Source organism: Stomoxys calcitrans, chromosome 3 (genome assembly GCF_963082655.1).
Source record: "Stomoxys calcitrans chromosome 3, idStoCalc2.1, whole genome shotgun sequence".
Lineage (NCBI taxonomy): Eukaryota > Metazoa > Arthropoda > Insecta > Diptera > Muscidae > Stomoxys > Stomoxys calcitrans.
In genome coordinates, this window is record NC_081554.1 from 198,650,310 (window position 1) to 198,658,758 (window position 8,449).

Genomic DNA, 8,449 nt, shown 5'->3' on the forward strand with positions numbered 1-8,449 from the left:
GAGTGGTTTTTTTTTTTTTGTTTTGTTTGTTTCCTTTTAAGTTCCGCCTTTTTATAAATCCCTGATAAAAATATTCATTATTCTTCTGTTTTTTTTTTTTCAATTGTTATTGTTATTATTATTAATTTCATAATCATTATTACAATTAATTTGTTAATGTCTACTCTTGGATTCTTTGTTACTTTGTCCTTTGCGAATTCACATAATATGCTATTGAAGAGTTTATCTCTTCTTCCTTATAGTCGAGAAGCTTTTAATTTTCTTTCCAATCTTCTCCAGTTTTTTCTTGATTTCCTATTGAAATATAAAAGTATAAAAGAGATAACTAGATTTTTTTGTTTGTTTTTTTTTGTGTTTTCTTGCATTTGAAAATCATAGATAGTCGATACGAAGTGAAGAAATTTGTTTTTAAGGTAGTTATCACACCATTATTTTATTAATTAATTTGTTTTTACATCATATATGCTGGCGGGAGGTTTACTTTGTCTTTTTGTATTAACTAATATGTTATTAATATTTTTTTTTTTTAAGGAAAAACAAAATCTGCAAGAAAATTTTTGATAAAAGTTGGTGATCTCTAACGTAATACAAGAAAATTTTAAAGATTCGAAACTTTTGGTTAAAAATTTGGAAATATCTTTTTGAATTGGAATAGCTGAGGATCTTTTGTAGTTCCTAGGTGATAAACTTTGAGCCCACCAAGAGTAATTCGGACCCTCTAGGGCTTTGATCTAATCTCTGCATAACAGCAGAACTGAGGACGACACCATCTGATGCACTGAATTGAATGCTACATTTAATGCATTTGAACATTGTGGTTAGACAAATTGCTGCAAACACTGCTGTAAGGCTAAGGGAGCTTTCTCATTGATCATGTGGCGGCTACGGACACTGTGTTATCCTTGATACAATGACCGATATACCAGGCAGTGTGGATTACACCCTTCCCAGGGAATTGTAGAGCGGACGAGCTTGTGAGACTAGTAACTGTCTTACACATTCCAGGGGAACTGGAATCTGTGGATATGCATCTAGCAACATGTAAGCTAAGTCTTCAGGACTAAGTAAGTCTGAGAGTAGACTGCCGCTTAAAACTAAAACTAAAACTAAACTTTGAATCGGTCCATAACCAGATTTAGCTCCCACCTAAACCGACCTGTAGGTTTGACCTTCGAAGCTTTTATAGAGCGCAGTTATTATTTGCTCTCAACGCTGAATTCTACTATGCCCTCCACGCAAGTATAGTACGAATGCTAATATATGGCCGAAACCTGATATAGCACTAATAAAAACCGATCTTGGATTATTTTTCTTGAGCCTCTAGTGGACGCAATTCTTTGCTGTTTTTACTTAAATTCGGCACAAGGACTTCGGTTTTGACTTTCAATATTCATGCCAGATGTAGTTTTCATGTTAACCGATGTAACAATTTTAATTCTTGAGCCTGTGTAGGGTGTAATTCTTATCTGCCAACATCAGGAATGGTTTATCTCGCTTTTTAACCGGTCATCCCGCTTTTATATTGAACCCGCTGTTTTGCGATTATTAACCGATCCTCCCAATATGAAGAGCACAATGTCTACATGTGTATACTATACTTGTCTACAATGTATACTTTTCCCGCCAAATCCCGTTTTTCTAATCTAGAAATCGCGGGTATGGTACAAGTATGTACCCGAATCGGTTTATTATCTTTTGTAGCTTCTATATAAACCGATATTTCGATTGGACTTCTTGTTTAGTTTATAAGTTACCTTCACTGAAATGACGATCGATTTGGAACATATCTGGTAATACAACTCACTATTCCAAATTTATTGTAATCAGATCAAAATATGGATTTTTGTTTAAATCATGTCATTAAATCTAAAGTTCGGTCTATATGGAGATATATATTACATCATTTTCATACTTAAATAACCTTTGGACCATAAAAATAAATTTTAAATGTCATTTTGTTGGGTCAATATGTTGTGAACTTTTTCCCATTTAAGTTGCCCTTTGAATCAAACTTTTCCTAACTTGAAATACTCAGCGAAATGTACCATTTCACGATAATGTTGAAGACCAACTCTTGTCAAAACTACTCTTGCAGTACTTGTTAGTGATCTATACTTTCAGACATTATAAGGGTATTAGTATGTTTTGTTTTGTGAATAATATTTAGTATCAGTAATAGTTTTCTTATATAAACATTGGTCATCTACAGAAAAATATTCATATTGGGTGTTGTTTGGGATTGTTTTTTATTTTGTAATTTTTTATATATATGTATGTCTAAATTGGGCAAAAATCTGAGTTTTTTTTATTTTTGTTTTAATGATAAACATGTTAGCTATTAATTTTTAGAATTGTTTCGTTTGCTGGGTTTTATGTTGAATGATCATAAGTTTTGGTTTTTTTTTCATTTGTATTTGTTTGTTGTTTGATTAATTTAATTTTATTTTATTTTTTTTTTTAATTTAATTGTAGTTTTTGTTTTTTTTTTCATTATGCACAACTAGACTGGACTACTATCACATTTATTATTAGAAGAGGTTCTGCCGGGTCTGCAATCACTAGGTTTGTACGTTATATTGCCAGCCTCCAGCTCTCCATCATGCTGCGATGGGAGGTGGTGGGAAGGCGGTTTTTCTAATTAGACATATTCAGCAGCGGTTACCCGGCAAATAATTAATTATAATAATTCACAATCGCTTTCACCTAATAAATTCTAGTTCACACAGCTGCTTTGCCATTTCTCAGCAAAAAACAGTATTAATTTTTTCTGGTTTTTGGTTTTTTTTAAGTTTTGTGTGGAGGGGGTTCTCTAAAGTATTTACATTGTTTTTCTGTTGTTGTTGTTATTTACCATCTAATATCATAGTTAGTTTGTGAGTGTATTTTCTTGCTTAATTTTTACAATTTATTTTCGTTATAAGACTTAATGACTACTACAAAATCTAAAAGAAAACTTATCAAGTCTTTGTTTTATGTAAAGTGACACAATATTCCTTAAGTGTTTGTATGGAAAATTAAGAATCTACACAGCTAAAAAAAATGTTGCAAAGTCGACGAAATCTATTTTTAAAGACATGTTCTTTGCTGCTTTACGCTCGACGATCGAGAAGCTGAGAGTCAGGCTGAGCAGTGCTAAATGTAACTGTTCTGATTGGCGAGGGTCTGAACTATAGATTTGTCGAAATGTGTGACGTATGGTGACCTGGAAATCCGCTCTATGACGTGTTTACATAGAGCGGATTTTCACGCTGCACCAAATCCTGGAACCCAAGAAGGAGAGGTGGAGGCTGCTTTGTCGTAGATAGAAATATGTTAAATATTTCTGTCTACTACAAAGCAGCTTCTTACAGTCCTATACGTTAACGCTCCTACCCTTCTACGGCCGCAAGGGCCGTTGGTCGGCAATTTCATCTTTGAAGTCAAGCGAAGAATGTTTCTAAAATATGCTACTTTGAGCAAGGAGTTTAGGCACAAGGCCACCTCCCGGCACCTCCCCACTATTCAATACACTGATGTAGGTTATCGTAGCGCTGAGGTTAGCATATCCGCCTATGATGTTAAAAAAATGTTACCATCCTAATGCTGGCGACATTTCTGAGGTATGAATAGTATGAAGATGTGACTCATACTATTTTTTCTATTGACATGCTTAGTCAACTTGAAAGTCAACGTCGAAATTGGTGGGTGGATGAGCTAAAACATTTCCGGAAATACAACCTCTATCGCAAGCAGAAGCACTGAGTAGATCGTACAACTGTGGAAATAATCAGGCGATTATTATTCCTTCCATTCAATGTGGCGATGTCCATCCTATCAAACATCATATCACTAACACAATTTTCAAAAACTGTAGATTTTGGAGTACATAGGTACAATGGTAAAAGCGTGATTTCGTTTCCACTTCTTTAGTCAATTCATATTGGCCAAGAATAATGAAAGCAAGAATTTTATAAAAAAAAAAATTAAGGACCAAATAGCTACCTCCATAACCCACTGAGTTACCCAACCAAAACAAAACTCCTCGAGCAGACATGTGGTTAGTTTAGTACAAATTTGATTCAAATAAAAGGAGTACGAATCTGACAACCTCATTACAACTTTTGAAGTAGACCGGCAGGCAACTAATCGCGATTGGAAAACTATGCGCCTTGAATATAAGGTATGAATTAGGGATCCAAAGTCGACTTTCGACTAGTCGACTTTTTGTGTGAAAAAGTCGAAGTCGACTTTCAATGATTTAAAAGTCGCATAATCGATTTTTAAATCAAATAGTCGAAAAAAAGCTGCACAGAGATATTTGTCTAAAATGTAGCAGGCGACATTTTCTCAGCATGGAAAAAGTATATTCCAATCCATGGTAGAATCGAACAATATTTTATAGTAGCTCCAATATAAGGGTTTTCCAAAATAGGATTTTTTGCACCGAATTTAGCGAAGTCTAGATGGAATTTAGAATGGATAGACTTCGATTTAGTGAAGGCGGTCTGTTTTCATGAACTTAGAACGTCGAGATGATCAGACGAATATTTGGAGGTGTTACAAATGGAATGACTAGATTAGTATACCCCAATCCTATGGTGGTGGGTATACAAAAGGGGAAAGTAAACCGGAATGTGGAAACTTTCGCAATTAGCTATACTGGCTTTAAGATTGTGAGGTGGTTTTAATATAAAAATGCAGAAATTTTGCATTTTAAATTCTTCCTTACAACGCCCTTTTATAAAAATATGAAGAAATGATTATATCTTCATGGAAAAAGTCTACGCAGATTTGTAGAAAAAAGAAAATTATTTAGAAAATCTTGGAAATTTTTGACAAAAAGTCGAAACGTTTACTTTTTGCAAAAGTCGACTTTGATAAAGACGAAAAGTCGACGTTTTGCAAAATCGACTTTTGCTATTTTGAAAAAAGTCGAAAATTCGAATTTTCGTTCCAACTAGGGATCCCTAGTATGAATTTAATACCAAACTTTTTATTAAGTGCGTGGAAGCGTCTTTACAACCATCTGAGAGAACGATGAGGACCTCATGAAACTCTAATGAAAGGCATTGGGGAGTAGTTAAACTTTAAGAGCAACCATATATCCTGAAGATCAAATATTCAATCGTAAAATTTTAGTCCACATTATATTTTTTTTACTATTCTCCGGGTATTCATAAGAAAACATTCTGTCTTTGTGTTTACCCAAAACAGGAATCAGATCTGCTAGGAAATCGTTTTCATAGAAAGAGAATTAGAGCTCCAGAAACCATAAACTAGAAACATACTGAAATTGTTTCTATCTAAAAAAAAAAAGAATATGTGTCACTTTCAACAATTTAACATTAATTAACTATTTACAATAGGGATTCATTTTTGTTTCAACAATACACTTTGTAGAGTATTCTGCAGCAAAATGAAATCAATGGGATTTTGGCGGTTCACACCTTAACCGTAGATGATTGGGAAATGTTTCCAAATTTGTAACAATGTTTATATATACAAATTGATGTTATTTAACTTTTTACAATTTTTTTGTTTTAAATCTATCCATCTGTTATCTGTATGTCTGCTTATAACTAATTGTGGTATACTTTTACAATTTCATTTTATTTTCAAAATAGCTGCCTTGATTGGGGATTTTTTTTTCTTCTATTTTGTTTTTTAATTAATGTTCTCCATACAAATATAGTTGATTTGGGTTTTTAGAAATGTCTACTGTAGTTTATTGAAGGATTTAATATCTATGTGTGTGTGTATGTGAATTTGGAGAAATTTTCGGTTTTTTGTGGAGTTACGGCTTCCTGTTGATATGATGTTTTGTGTTATTATCATTATAAGTAGTAGTAGGATATATGTATATATGGTTGTGAAACTTGTCAGAGGAGTCAGAAGAACCACAAGCCTAGGCATTAAACTGTAAAAGAAAAATTCTTTTTTTAAAGAGTTTTTTCTTAAATATTTAAAAGTACTTACCTATATTGGATTTAGGCCATTCTTGGGTATGTGGTTGCTGTTTGTCCCCTTTGCTTGGGTTTTCCTTAAGACAACAGAATTACAAAAATTTGTGCTTCCTTGACGCTTACATTAGAGTCTGCTTTTGTTGTAGTTGTAGTGTATACGGTTTTTTTGCTCTTATTTGTAACTGCCATAGATTATGTAGTCCTTGGTTTTTGTATATAATAGTTGTAGTTGTAGTAGTAGTAGTTGTTGTTGCATTATAATGTGAATAGAATATTCACATGTTTGGTAATGAAGAAACCTTTTAGTAGGGAGTGCCCTATACATAGAGAGAGAGAGAGAGCAGAGACGGCTGCCATCGATGACCTAGGATATGGGAATACACGGGCTGTATATGGCAAATAAATGTCTACAAATAATTTCTTAACTGTTGCAGAGTTTCAGAAAAGTTGAATGTGAAGTTGGGTATTGGGGTTTTGGCAAAAATAAAACAACATAAAAAGTTTACAGTTTGTGAATAAAACAAAATTTTCTATTAAAAATAAAACACAATAGATAAATGATTCGTTTTTACATGGGTGTTTTTGTTTCATATGCATGTAATAGTATATGTCTATATATATATATATGTATGGTAAATGTAAATGAGAATTCTGTGACAGAGAGTGGTAAAGTAGTTTAAATAATGATAATACGTAATCATAATAATAATAAACATATAGAAGAAATAGAGATTATATTACAAATATGTAAATAATATATGTGTATATATAAAGTTATACACATATGCATGTATGAGGGTATATAAAGGATTGTATGTATTTACAAATTATTTAATAAAAAAAATCGTTTTTTGTTTTACAAAATAATCAAAAAATATTCATTTTCAGGCTTTCAATACTTTCGAAGTTTCTCATCATCATCATCGTAATTTGCTTCTTAAATACAATACAATTTTTAAGGGATTTGTTTAGATAGTAAAATCTAAAAAAAAAAAACTTAAACAACTAGGACTTAATCATAATATTGAATTTTACATTTGAATTTAAAAGCTAATAATACCACACTATGTTTAAAACGTCTCTTCTGCTTCTGCTGCAAACATTCCGATGACTTTTACTGGTTTGGATTTGTTTCAAAACAAAAAAAAAAACGCCAAAAATTACTCAGCGTTGTTAACTGGTTTTTCTTAGCCTAGTTTGGAGTTTGGGTAGGGGGTTTTAAGGTAACTAATATATGCTTATTTTTGTTTTTTACAATATAATACAATTTTTGTTTGTTTAGTTTTACAGTTTCCTGTTGCTATGTGCAATTGCAAAAAGTTGATGTTTTTAAACATTTTTTTTTTTTTTAATTTTTACATTACTTTTGCTTTGAGTTGTCATTTCTACTTTTATTCGTCTGCTTTAAAACGACGCAATTTACAAAATCATAAATTCATAAGAGTATCGATTTCTTGATTTAGGTTCTTCTGGGGATTTTCTGTTGCTTTTTTTCAGGGTTTTTATTTTATAAAATTTTATAAACTCAAATGAAAATGTCAAAATTTTTACACAAAAACTGACTGTGTGTGTGAGTTTTGCTTTGCTGCTGGTAGGGTTTTAAGATTTTAAGATTTTGTTTAGTTGGTTTTCTTACTAAATTCATTTCAAATACAAAAATACTCTTTCGTCTCTTCACAGACTTTTCTTTTACATGCTTAGCTTTGTATTTTTGTTGCTGTGTTTTTATTTTATACCTATAAGTTTTTCATTATGATTGTGTATAATTAATTTTTTTCTTTTATAATCTACTTAATACAAATTACTTGGTAATCCTTAGTAAAGGACAAGTGTAAGAAATTGGTGGCATACATCTTGAAGTGCTATAATCCAAACAAAAATAAAGGAATAAAACTTCGGTCTTTGACATGATGAAACTGAGAATATTAAAAAAATAGAAGAGATGTTGTGGGTAGGCGAGGATTTCCCCCTACTTAAAGTGATGAATATTGCACAAAAATAAGGAATACTGGAAAATGTTGTAGCTAATAGCCAATATAAGAGTTTGCTATTAACAGCATACCTTTGTTGCTGTAATAACAGCATACCATAGTTGCTGTAATTCACTCAATAAATAATTTTATGTTTCCGCTCTTAGATGATTAACCCATTAACGCATAGCAACTCAATGCCTTAACGTGTTTTGAGTTTTATATATTACAGCCTTATCACAAAACATAATGAAGCCTTAAAATAGGTCTATTTGACAATTCTATAAAAGATATCTGTCATATATACATAATTCAAAGCTATATTAAGTTTAGTGAAAATCGGTGTTATTATTAAGAAAGTTTTTATAGAAGTGAAATGAGTATTTAAAAAATTAATAAAGAAAAATGTAAAAAATAATTATGAAATTGGCGATCAAAACTAAAATAAAACGAAAATATTAAAAAAATATTTGAAAAATTAAAAAAAAAACAAAAAACCAAAAGACACAGTTTTTATTTAAAAAAATGTTATTAAAA

General features: G+C 31.4%; 1 long non-coding RNA gene across 1 annotated transcript; it reads right to left on the reverse strand.

Annotated features, from left to right (window-relative positions):
* Positions 1-5,670: 5,670 nt before the first annotated feature.
* LOC106082861 (uncharacterized) lies at positions 5,671-8,449 on the reverse strand. The gene is made up of 2 exons (XR_001220566.2): positions 5,956-8,449; positions 5,671-5,896 (listed from the first exon to the last, which is right to left on the reverse strand). It is a non-coding gene; the product is annotated as an uncharacterized LOC106082861 (long non-coding RNA).